Raw genomic sequence first — 14073 nt, forward strand, 5'->3', positions numbered from 1 at the left:
GGAATGTCTGTGCCTCATCTGCCACTGCCAACATTACTGCCGATGGATCTTGCCATGGAGGTGCCAGGCCTGGTTATGGATGCTCCCAGGGTACCATCCCAAAGGGGAAAGGGCTGGTCAAAGGCAAAGACCACCATTTAGCACCGTGGATGACACTAGGGTGTGCTACTCAGGAGTCTTTTCACTTAAATAGAAAAAAAAAAAAAATAATGCTACAAGGCTTGAGCGGAAGATGTGAGAAATCCCCAGTGCTGAAAGGGTCTATGTTAAGTAGTACCAGTCAAAACTGTTCTCTCTTCTACCAGTTCTTGGTTCTTCTTTGTGAAAATGACACGGGGCTTTTATTACCCGTCCAAAACAGAAATGCAAAAGAAAAGCTGAAACCTCTGCTAAAAGTTTTTAAAAGCCCAAACTGGAAAAAACAAAAATGTTTTCAATTCTTTGTTTAACTTTGTTTTGTTTTTACACACCACATTGCACAAAGACTGTTTTCACACAGCCACGGGAGAAACATATTGTTTGAGTAAGTTTTGTGAAAGACATTGATCGTATGCCTGTTTTACCTTTTGTAATAGTTCCTGAATGCTTGACCTACCACTGAAATCTCAAATATATTTGCAAAAGAATGCTTTTCACAAACCATACGTAGAAATGTGCGTCTATATTTAAATTTCTCTCCTTTTACACAAAATATTTATGAATAGCTACATATGAAAAATCAAAATACGCTTCTTTCCACTTCTATTTTTTATTTATAACTTGATGAAATATATTCTTTTTATATACACATGGTAATTTTTTTAAATAATTATTTTAGAATATTTTAGCCAATTTGACTTCTACGTATAGTAAGGTAAGACAAGTGATTGTTGTTTTTCTTTAAAATACCAAATATATCATTAAAGTAAATGCGATTCAAAATTCCTATCATCAGAGATATCAGAATTGAAACATACAACATATATATTTCAAAAAAAGATCTATTTCATCATTTACTTGTACACAAAGTATGCTTAAGTTATAGATAAGAAAATCAAAACTGAGAGATCGAATTACTTGTGCAAGGTCACAAAGAAATATATAAAGATTAAAGGTAGAAATTTATATATTTACCAACAAATAATGGCATCTGTTCCAATTCTCTTTAGTGTTGTTTATTTTACAGTGTTTCCAGTTGTACTGGGCTTACATCCCTCACAATGCCTCTAAAAGAAGAGTTTCATGCTTAAACAAGTTTGGAGATTCACAAAGCACAGTGATACATGAAAGGCTCTGAGTAGACCTGCCACAAAGAAATATAATTAACTTTTTTTTTAAAGCTACTAATTCTCAAGACATTTTTGAGCACAACATCTTTTGTCTTTCAACATCTTGTAACCTCCTGTGTAATTAGTCATTCCCCAGCACAGTCTTTGGGAAGACTTGACAGTGATTTACTCCAACCTTGACAAGTGTCTGGGAAGAAGACATCTGCCAATGTGATATTTATGTCCAGCTTTTTATTTAGGTATCACTAGGACACTCTCCTTCCCAGTACCTCAATCACCTTTTGTATGTTCCCTTCAATTAAAACATCACCCAGATATTCTTGGACAAGGCAAGGAAGTGCTCAGTTTCCACAGGCCAAGTACACGTTATCCAGGCTATTGATATTTGCCTGGGTAGCAGAAATACATAGGACATTTAAGTAATGATGTTAAGGATGTTTCAACAGTGACTGATGGCCAACTGCTATGTTTTATATGCCAAGTATATTTTGTTTATTTAACAAGTGCCTCTATAGCATTAACAATGGGCCAGACGTGGCACCTGGGTGGCTCAGTCGGTTAAGCGTCCGGCTTTGGCTCAGGTCATGATCTCACGGTTTGTGGGTTTGAGCCCCGCATTGGGCTCTGTGCTGACGGCTCAGAGCCTGGAGCCTGCTTCCGATTCTGTGTCTCCCTCTCTCTCTCTGCCTCTCCCTCACTCATGCTCTCTTTCTGTCTCGCAAAAATAAATAAACATTAAGAAAAATTAAAACAAACAAACAAAAAAACAAAACAACGTGCCAGACGCTATTCTAAGGCTTTAGTAACTTGGATTTATTTAATCTTTCTAACACAGCCCAAGGAGCTGAGTGCTATATTCCTCCTTTTATTAGAGATGAAGAAATTGAGTTAGAAAAGTTAAGTAAATGTCTTGAGGCCACAATGATTTTAAGCTGCAGAGACAGAGTTTGAATGTAGACATCCTGGTTAGGAAGCTCGGCACCACTTACCGAATCACCCCTATGACCTGTTGCTTGACCAAAGGAGATATTGTCATAGGACAGGAGCTTCTCAAAGTTCACCACATGGATGGCCAAGTCTGCCTATTCATGGCACACGGCACAACCACATAATCACGGATCTTGTAACACTGATCTAAGGGCTGGAGCAAACTCATTTGACTCTATCAAAGAACCGGCAATCACCTGAGAGCTTCTTACTGGGGGTCGTATATTTTTTCATGTGGATAAAAATGACTTTTTGGTAAAGGCCGGGCCACAGTGAATTTTAATTACACCTCACCTTATTCATTGCTAAGAGTGCAGGGTATACGCAAGCTGCCCTTATACCCTCTTGGTGCTATAAAAATCCATTTAGTGGACAGATATGTATGAAATCACTGCTATTCTCTAGAAGTGTGCGGCTCAATATGGTAGCCACTAGCCACATGTGGATATTTAAATGAAATATTAGACCAATGAAATTTAGATTTAGGAACTTAGGATTTATTTCACCCCTGTTACTGGTCACATTTCAAGTGCCCCGCTGCCGTAAGTGGCTAGTGGCTACTGTCCTGAATGGCGAAGCCATCAGACATTCCGATTACTGTGAAAGTTCTACAGAGCAGCATCACTCCTGGATACCATCAGGTAAAATATGGTTAAGACTGTAACTTGCTCTGCAAAATAAGGGACGACGCAACCTCACTGTAACTAAAGAATTCTTGGGCTCTTTTACATAACTTTTGAAGGATTATTTTACATTTAAGATAAGAAAATATAATAGTGCTGTGTGTTTATAAAATAGCACTCTGAAATTTGATCTAAAAATGAAAGCTTTGATTTTTTTTCAACTTCTGCTTGGTGTTTTTTTTAAATGCCTGAATAATTGCCCATATGCGTGTGATTTTCTAATTCTGTAACTGTTTTTCTGAGCCTCATTTGACTGATTCACCCTCCTTTTCTCCCTTAGGAGCTCTGAATTATATTAGGAATCTCCTGGATATATGAAATTAATACTATACTAGCAGTAGGCTATGGCCAGGACTGTTCATGGAAATTCCCAAGTGGATAGAAATAGAAATATAGAACTAAGCCTGAGGTAGACAGGGAGAGGGGACTCAGACGCTTGGATGAGGTACACCTAAAAGTGCAGAATATCCTACTTATATGGGACTTTATACAAGAAGAAATTATTTCTGTGCTGATATAGGTGGAGGTTTGAAAAGGTAGCAAGCACAGAGGTGAGTGGATGTGTCTCCACAAGAAATCAACTGTCTAGAAACACCCCGGCCCCCCATGCCTCTACCTTATTTCTATCTTCAAATTGCCTCTTTCCCCATGGGTAAAAGCTAACTTGATCCCAGTCTAAGTCAGAAGTTCCCAGAAGGCATCATGGTCTGGCCCAATACCATCTCAGACCCATGACTCAGCATCTGATTCAGATTTTGACACTGAAAGTTAAGCACATTATATTCAATGAGCTGAAAATACTCCAAACCATCACAGAAAACCCTAAGATAAAATGGAAAAAATGTCATGCATGCTATGGTCTTTCACATTATTGCCATAACAAATGAGCAATCTCTCAGTCTAAATATGACTGTTTTTAGGAGATTACCCATTTAAAATGGACATTTATGCAAATAACTCAACAGAGTTTGACAACTTTTATAAATTATGGACAAGTTTTTAAACAAATTAGACTTCTGACATTGAGAATTCCAAAGTTACAGTAATAAATAACATTTCAGGTCATAGAGAAGAAAAGTCCTACATCTAAATGGAATAAGATATATTTCTTAAACAGCATCAGAAGAAAGAAAGAAAGAAAGAAAGAAAGAAAGAAAGAAAGAAAGAGAAAGAAAGAAAGAAAGAAAGAAAGAAAGAAAGAAAGAAAGAAAGAAAGAAAGAAAAGAAAAGAAAAGAAAGAGAGGGAGGGAGGAAGGAGGGACGAAGGAAGGAAGGGAGGTGAGGTGGGGAGAAAGAAAGAGAGAGATGAAGGGAGGGAAGGAAGGTTGGTTTAGTATCACATAGGCTGAATGTATAGAACATTTTTAAGGCGAATTAATTGAAAACAAAATGGCCAGGATGTTAAACTTGACAAGTAAAAGCTAAGTAACTTTTTTTAATGTTAATTTTTTTGGGGGGGGGGGGGAGCAGAGAGAGAGAGGGAAAGAGAGAATTCCAAGCAGGCTCCATGCTAAGCGTGGAGCCTGCCTTGAGGCTTGATCTCACAACCGTGAGATTAGGACCTGAGCTGAAATCAAGAATCAGATGCTTAACCGACTGAGCCACCCAGGCACTCCAAAACTCAGTAACCTTTTTGTAATATTCATTTATTTTTGAGAGAGAGACAGAGTGTGAGCAGCTGAGAGGCAGAGAGAGAGGGAGTCACAGAATCTGAAGCAGGCTCCAGGCTCTGAGCTGTCAGCACAGAACCTGATGTGGGGCTTGAACTCACAACCTGTGAGATCATGAACTGAGCTGAAGTCAGATACTTAACCGACTGAGCCACCCAGGCGCCCCAAAATTTCTTAACTATGAACCTTACAGCATATGAGATTTACTTTCTTCATTATTATGCGCAAGTTTCTATCCTCTTCATTTTATTCACTTTTTATAGGCGATGCATTAATTAGACAAACTGTCTAATGTGTCTAATGAAAAAATAGTATCCTTGAGTATCTCAATTATGATGCAAACATACCGGATGGATATATGGCATATACAGTAGATTTGTGAAACAGACAGTACGTATATCTTAAAGCAAGTAACTCTCTTTGCTGTAGGCAACCGAGAAGTATGGCTGAACTTAGACTATGTCTGTTTTGTGCTTTTCCATGACGACTCTTCCGTTTCTGAGATCCCCACCTATTTTGTTTGAAAGCCAAAATTAAAGAGGAAGTATCTGTTTGGAAGAGTCAAAGCATCACCTCCATCACTGGGAATGAATGCCCACATGAAGTGTGAGTGAGGGTCTTTAAGAGAAATGCCTTTCTTGGAGTAGGTTGGCGTAAGTAATATTCTCTGTGGCTGGCATAATAATGAAAAGTTTTTCAAGCAGAGACCATTCCCTGAAGGACTGAGTACAGAGACTGTAGTAAAGCACTTGAAACCAGAGAAGACCAAACTCGATAATTACAGGACCTATGTCATTGTCCCAGCAAACGATGGACTTTGTACCTAGCATTTCCAGACATTTTTATCAATTAATTAAAAATAATACAAAGAATGTACACTCTGTGATAAACTGACAAAGAAACTCAAGAATAATCTCTTTCACCAACTGGCCCGCAAGGTACCAGCTTCAAGGTACTGCTCAGCATTCTCCTCCGGTGAAATTAATTTCTTGGAGTCTACTGAATGTCCCTGCTCTCTCCCCACAGCCAGGGTTCCCTTGACTGAGTTAAGGGAGGATCTTGTTAAAATGCAGATTCGGATTCGGAATGCACGAGGTCTGGGGTGGGGCCCATGACTCTGTTTCTAACAAGCTCCCCAGTCAGGTCTGTGTTGTTGATCTGTGGAACCCACTCTGGGCAGCAGGGAATCTTCTGGGATGCTTCTCTCTGCCCTGTCCCACATACCCCCTTGCTGGCGTCAGGCTTCACCTACACATCACCTACACCCCCTTCCTCTGAGCAGGCTTTCCAAAGCCTTACGTAGAACCCAGACATTCCTAAAGTAGCAGTTATCACACCACACTACAATTACCTATTTGCTCATCTGAGTCTTATTTGCCTTGTTATCCAGCACCTAAGAGGCGCCTAGCACATAGCAGGGTATCGGTACATATTTCTTCAATTAAGGAATGACTTACTCTCCTAGTGTGCAATTCAAAACTGAACCTCAGTGGTAGTCTAAATGAAACCTACAGGGGCGCCTGGGTGGCGCAGTCGGTTAAGCGTCCGACTTCAGCCAGGTCACGATCTCGCGGTCCGGGAGTTCGAGCCCCGCGTCAGGCTCTGGGCTGATGGCTCGGAGCCTGGAGCCAGTTTCCGATTCTGTGTCTCCCTCTCTCTCTGCCCCTCCCCCGTTCATGCTCTGTCTCTCTCTGTCCCAAAAATAAATAAACGTTGAAAAAAAAAATTTAAATGAAACCTACAGGTAATGGACAATCATAAGTGTCAAGGGTCTGCTAAAACAAAGGAGGGGAGGAGGTAAGCCTTCTCATTGGTAGTATCGTCTCAAATCCCACACACCTGCAGCACAGAATATGGCCCATGCCATGTACTCGTATCATGGCAATGACCTTGGAAACTTGGAAGTGCAGAAGCTCAGGACCCAGGCTCCACATGTGAAGGACCAAAACATGCATGGTCTTTACTTTCTGCATAATTAAACCTGATGTGAACTAGTAAATAATGGATCTTCATACTCACTCTCTTCTTAGGAAATTTCTAAAGGAACTTCTTTTTTGTAGGGTTCTAAAAACTGTTCATTAGAATAACCATGGGGCATCTTGGTGGCTCAGTCAGCCCAGCGTCCGACTTCAGCTCAGGTCATGATCTCACAGTTCGAGTTCGAGCCCCACGTCGGGCTCTGTGCTGACAGCTCAGAGCCTGCCTGGGATGCTCTCTCTCCCTCTCTCTCTCTGTCCCTGTCCCACTCCCTCTTTCTCTCTTTTTCAAAATAAATAAACATTAAAAAAAAAAAAGAAGAATTTAACATTCCCTCCTCTAATATTTATCCCTGGAGAAAAGTGCAGTCTGTTGAGTAGCAAGTTATAAACAGCTATAAATAAAATATAGATTTTTTTTCTTTTACATCTAGGATATCAGTAACTTTGCAACATATTCTTATGAAATGACTGGAATAAAACATGATAACAAGCATGAATTTAAGCTGGAAAGCCAAGTCATTAATGCCAGAGGAGTTCTTTCTTTTTTTTTTTTTTCAGGATGTTAATAAGAATTTGAAAATTCATTATTATGTAGGTCATTCTTAAAATATACTTCAGTGGGGTTTTAAGGAACAGAATGTCTTGCCTCTGGATTCAATCTTATTAAAGGAGCATTCAACAATAACTACAACTAAATTCAATATTCGACAGTTCTCACTCAGACAAGTTCTTCATACTTCATCATTTCTTCGTTCGTCATAAGCCATTAAAATACCTTCAGCCCTTCAATAAAGCAAATCATAACACAGTCATTATATGAATCATGCTTTGATTTGAGGAAATCCAACCACTACTGATAGTTTGACAATGGAATGAATGTACTTTGAAATAAAGAGATGGGTTTGTTTAACTTCTTTTTCTCTAATTCCAACAAGATTTTGACATGGTGACCCAGCACGACTTCACCTAAAAACCACACAGAAAAAGACCGGAAGTGAGTTGTGCCTAATTTCCCCAAGCGTGTAGCACAAGCATGAGAATTCCTGGGAGTCACAGATTTGGTTACCCAACTCTTTTTTTTTTACATTTATGAAATTAAAACTAGATTTTCTTCAAATGAATAATATGTCTTCAACGAATGTTTAGTGAACAGCACCAAGCGTAGTGTAAGGATGAATAATGCAGTCCTGGAAGTAATTCTACAGAGCACATTAACTCTGAGTCAGTAATTATACACGGGAAAAAGAGAATATATACAGAGCTTAATAGTCACGTTCAGAATGTTCAGAGGACAGTTCCATTTATGGCCAGGGAAAACCCAGAAATATGTATTTTTTGATCCTTAACTTCACACCCTTTTATCACTTTGGCCTGACCCAAGTCCAGACAAATTCTGCTAATTCTGTTTTCTCCTTAAATACTGAGATGATGCTATTGGGTGGCATATGCTTGAAATCATTTTTAATATGGTAATGAGGTACTGCAGTAATCCATTCCAACTTCCTTAAACCACCAGAAGATCCAGTGCAAGCTGTGGAACAGAGCTCTCTGATGTCAAAGAACAGATGGCACTTGAGGTACGCAGGGCAGTAGTAAACTTGACTCTTATCCTGTCTGCCCAACAAACTACTTTCATTGAGTCCTCCACGCAAACACATACCAGGTCCTCAATAAAATCGGAACCAGAAATTAGAACATTATCTCCAAACTGTGTTTTCCATTTTCACTGAGCTAGGTAACCACCTTAATGAAGATCAAGGACTAAAGACAAAAATGCAGCCCTCAGAAAAATATCTGGCACTCCAGAATTGGTAAAAAAAGAAATAATTCTTCTAATACAGTCGGAGAGTTGAAGGGAGAGAGTTTCCAGGCCTCTGTTCATAAAAGCAGTTGCCCTAAAGTGCCTTCATGTTTATTTCAAATCCCACTGCTGAAACCTTTAATCTGAACTTAGTATTATGGGCAGCATTCCAGACAAATGGGATTTATAAGGATGAATAAATAGGCATATGTGATTGCTGGATTGGACTGAATGAGTCAATCTTTTTGTGAGAATTGTAAGTCACCACTTAGAAACCACGGGTTCTAAAGATCCACCAATTTACACTAAAATGTATTTTAGGAAACAGACTGTATTCTTCTAAAGCAATTATGTGATATTTGTTATTCCATAATTATAGCAAATACCTTAAATTTCAAGGAAATATTTCAAGGCAAATTTAGAATCTAGCTTCACACAGAAACAATTTTAGAAAAAATAAGAAGGCTGAAAAATGCCTATTTTCAATTTCTTTAGTCAAAATACCATTTTCCCTATGCAGGATCATGCCTAATAAATCTTCTACTTACCTATGTTCCTAGAGTAAGACGTACTTATATTTCACAATGCTGATGGTTTCCCCCATTTACAGTTAAACATTTATCAAATATTTCTTGATTTAGTAGCAACATAAAATAAAAACATACATTTATCTTGTCCGAGATGATGAAATAATATGTGACACTGTCTTTGACTAGCTAAAGAATAATGTGTTTGAGGGACCTTTAAAAGTAATGGACGTGCAAATGGTCTCTAAGGTGGCCCCATGATTTCCTGTTATGGTCTTTATGTTCTTGCGGAGCCCCCACTGCATGTACTTCCAACAAACAGAATAGAGCAAAGAAGGATGTCATTTTGTGATGACATTACATCCAATAGTAACATCTGTCTTGCTGAGACTCCTTTCCCCTTGTGGCTTTGAAAAAAGCAAGTTGACAAGTTGTGAGCTGTCTACAGAGGGTCACATGCCAGAGAACCACGGGCAGCATCCAGCCAATGGGCAGCAGGTACCTGAGGTCCTCCGGTGCACAGTCTGCAAGGCACATAGTCTACGAACAACCACGTGGGCTTTATCTGATCCTTTTCTAGTAGAGTCTCAGATGAGACCCCAGCCTGGCCCACACCTTGATGTGTCCTCGCTGAGGACATATCTAAGTCATGTCCAGACTTCTGACCCACAGATATTGTGAGATAATAAACATGCAGAGTTTTAAATCTCTAAGTTTGCGGTAACTTGTTACATGGCAATAGGTAACTAATACAAGCTATTAGTTATCTACTTTTGTTTTCTTTTTGCAAAGAAAGAAAAATAAACTCAATCTTCTTTACTTCTTTTTTTTATATGAAAATTATTGTCAAATTGGTTTCCATACAACACCCGGTGCTCATCCCAACAGGTGCCCTCCTCAATGCCCATCACCTACTTTCCCCACCCCCTACCCCCCATCAACCCTCAGTTTGTTCTCAGCATTTAAAAGTCTCTTATGGTTTGCCTCCTTCCCTCTCTGTAACTCTTTTTTCCCCCTTTCCCTCCCCCCTCGTCTTCTGTTGAGTTTCTCAGGATCCACATAAGAGTGAAAACATATGGTATCTATCTTTCTCTGCCTGACTTATTTCACTTAGCATCACACTCTCCACTTGCATCCACGTTGCTACAAATGGCCAGATTTCATTCTTTCTCACTGCCAAATAGTATTCCATTGTGTATATAAACCACAATTTCTTTATCCATTCATCAGCTGATGGGCATTTAGGCTCTTTCCATAAATTGGCTATTGTTGAAAGTGCTGCTATAAACATTGGGGTACAAGTGCCCCTATGCATCAGCACTCCTGTATCCCTTGGGTAAATTCCCAGAACACCTAGACAGAGAATAAATAAAGAAACAAGGGCCCTGAATGATATATTGGATCAGATGGACTTGACAGATATATTTAGAACTCTGCATCCCAAAGCGACAAAATATACTTTCTTCTCGAGTGCACATGGAACATTCTCCAAGACTGTTCACATACTGGGTCACAAAACAGCCCTTCATGAGTATAAAAGAATTGAGATCATACCATGCACACTTCCAGATCACAATGCTATGAAACTTGAAATCAACCACAGGAAAAAGTCTGGAAAACTTCCAAAAGCATGGAGTTTAAAGAACATCCTACTAAAGAATGAGTGGGTCAACCAGGCAATTAGAGAAGAAATTTTATATACAGAAACAAATGAAAATGAAAATACAACAGTCTAAATAAACACTTTGGGATGCAGCAAAGGCAGTCCTGAGAGGAAAATACATTGCAATCCAGGCCTATCTCAAGAAATAAGAAAAATCCCAAACACAAAATCTAACAGCACACCTAAAGGAACTAGAAACAGAACAGCAAAGACACCACAAAGCCAGCAGAAGAAGAGAAATAAAGATCAGAGCAGAAATAAACAATATAGAATCTAAAAAAACAGTAGAGAAGATCAATGAAACGAAGAGTTGTTTTTTTTTGAAAAAATAAACAAAATTGATAAACCTCTAGCAAGGTTTCTCAAAAAGAAAAGGGAGAGGGCCCAAATATATAAAATCATGAATGAAAATGGAATTCTTACAACCAATCCCTCAGAAATACAAGCAATTATCAGGGAACACTATGAAAAATTATATGCCAACAAACTGGACAACCTGGAAGAAATGGACAAATTCCTAAGCACCCACACACTTCCAAAACTCAAATGGGAAGAAATAGAAAATTTGAACAGACCCATAACCAGTGAATAAATTGAATCAGTTATCAAAAATCTCCCAACAAATAAGAGTCCAGGACCAGATGGCTTCCCAGGGGAATTCTACCAGACATTTAAAGTAGAGATAATACCTATCCCTCTCAAGCTGTTCCAAAAAATAGAAAGGGAAGGAAATCTGCTTTACTTCTATCTACAGTTTAAAAAGAAATCTAATCCAGGGGCACCTGGGTGGTTCAGACGGCTAAGCGTTCGACCTCAGCACAGGTCATGATCTCACAGTTCATGAGTTCGAGCCCCGCGTCGGGCTCTGTGCTGACAGCTCAGAGCCTGGAAGCTGCTTCAGATTCTGTGTGTCCCTCTCCCTCTGCCCTTCCCCCACTCATGCTCTGTCTCTTGCGCGCTCTCAAAAATAAATAAACGTTAATTTTTTTTTAAAAAAAGAAATCTAATACATTATCTCATTTTTGGAATAACCCATGAAAACTGGAAACTACTCTTGAATAAAAAGTCTAGTAAGTCATTCAGGAAACTAGTTGGTGCTTTTGTGACAATGGTTCACCTCTTCATATTCTACCTAATGGTTGGATGATGCCACTTGCTACTGATTATACCAGACCCAGTTTTCTTTTGTGATTCCTATGAATATTAGCCTTCAATGCTTCCCAAAACATTTCAGGTAAATTGAATATACAAATGCTGTTTACAATATTCCAAAGTTATGGCTCAAGTGCAGGAGCAAAGATACTGTAATAGTGTAACAGATACATGAAAATGCAACTACTTTCTCCTAAAGAATAGTAGAAACTCAGTTGTTGTTGTTGTTTTTAATGTTTATTTATATTTGAGAGAGAGAGAGAGAGAGAGAGAGAGAGCATGAGTGGGAGAGAGACAGAGAGAGATAGAGACAGAATCTGAAGCAGGCTCAGGCTCAGCAGAATCTGAGCAGAATCTGAGCTGTCAGCACAGAGCCTGATGTGGGGCTCAAACTCATCAACTATAAGATCATGACCTCGGCTGAAACTGGATGCTTAACCAACTGAGACACTGAGGTGCCGTGAAACTCGGTTGTTAACAGAATCTCATGAAATCACCCACTTGTTATAAATGACAATAAATGATTTAATTTCAAGAGGATGCATTCATTATGGTTTCTTAATTTTAAAATATTAAAATACGAGGATTGCAACAGAATATTCCAAATAAGGCAGCCTTTAAAATTGCCTGTTTCAAAAACTGAACACCTACATTAATTTCCACTTTATTTGCCACATTATGGATACACAGTGGAACACTAGTAAAACCCAGTGATAGAAGTAAGAAACTGGTCTAGCTGGACGTCCCAGAGGATCTTGCTATATCTCTCCATGGCGCTGTTCCTATGTGCAGCCTCAAACGGTATCTTTTTGGTTATATTGTACACAACCCGCTCATGGGCATCATCCCCTATCATACATCTCCTAATTCCTCAGATGATGAATTGGTCACAAGAGTCAATGTATGAATATCTGCTGCTAAATTAATTAAATGAACTGGCAGGGAAAAATGTCACAGTAAGAGCTTCAAGAAACTAAGCAGCATTACCAACCAGAGAGGGAAAGAATTCAATAAAATACATGAGGCCATATAGGTGGTTTGGGATTTCTTTGTTCAATTTTCATTGGTTTTACTCAGTGGAACCTCTCACACAATGAAGGATCATTCAACAACTACTGAACACCGCTTAGTTTATTGCTAACAAACCACCAAAAATGTAGTTTAAAACAACCACTGTATTACGGTCTAAGATTCTGTGGATTCGAAAAGTTAAACTACATCAAAGGGGTAGGGTAACTTTTCTTTCCTCTAAAGAATCTGGTGCTTTGAGAAGATTTGAAGGGCTCAGGGTGACTTAAAGGGCTTGCATTGACTCATTTGGAGGCTTTACCCATGTGCCTGGACCTGGTCTAGGACAAGTCAAAATCTGGGTTCAACTGAGACTAAGAAAGCTTACCCTGGCCTCTCTATGTGCCCTGGGCATCCTTACAGTAGGGTGGTCTTGGGTTATGTGAACATCTTCAATGCCAGCTCACACTTTCAAGAACGTGTCTCAGCAGACAGGGCTCAAAATGCATGGCCATTTATCAGCTACCACGAAAGTCACAGAACATCACACATGCCCCAGTCTTTTGTACAAAACAGTCACAAGCATGCCTGGACCCAAAGAGTGGGCATGCACGAACCCTTAGATGGAGGGGTACTGAAAAATCTACAGCTGTTTCATAACCATCACAACCTCCTTTTTCTTCTTTTCTCTCTTCTTTACAAGTGATTAGACAAAAAAAAAAAAAAAGGCATAAGACATAACTCCTAGCTTTAGGAGCACTCTCAAAATCTAACGGGAGAAACAAATGGGCGAGTATATACGTACAGAATTCATTTTATAGGTTTATCATGTAAACCATCCACACGTTGCTGGAAACTGTCCTCAAGCAACAAGTGATACCTGCTTTTCTTCCTTTTCAATAATCTGTAATATCTGAAAATCAGGACTGCTTCTGTACCATAGCAGTGTGACAGAAAACAAGCAGAAAACCATTGTTAGAATAAACTTTAGTTACGGGTCTTCTGCCCTAGGACTTTGCTTCCTCATCTACAAAATGAAAATAATTATCAGACCTACCTCAAAGAATTACATAAATTGGTCTGGCACCAACCCCAGGTGCATAATAATTGTCAATTATTATGATCTTAACAAAGAATAGAACTGCCCTCCGGCTTTGGGCATAACTCTGCTGCCTATCCATGAAATAAATTAAAATTAAAAAGCAACATTTAGTTAAATCATTTATACTTACAAAGTAAGTATTTATATCAATTGCTTTATATCAATTATTTGCCCTTTACTTGGGTTACTGATTGATGTCAAACTTTCTTCAAATCAGACGACAAAAGCAGTCA

General features: G+C 39.0%; 1 protein-coding gene across 2 annotated transcripts in view; it reads right to left on the minus strand.

Annotated features, from left to right (window-relative positions):
* Positions 1-14073, minus strand: part of NALF1 (NALCN channel auxiliary factor 1) — a 630837-nt gene that overhangs the window by 599313 nt on the left and 17451 nt on the right. The gene's annotated exons all lie outside the window — the stretch shown is intronic.

The sequence above is a fragment of the Prionailurus bengalensis genome, chromosome A1, assembly GCF_016509475.1.
Source record: "Prionailurus bengalensis isolate Pbe53 chromosome A1, Fcat_Pben_1.1_paternal_pri, whole genome shotgun sequence".
In the NCBI taxonomy this organism is placed as follows: Eukaryota; Metazoa; Chordata; class Mammalia; order Carnivora; family Felidae; genus Prionailurus; species Prionailurus bengalensis.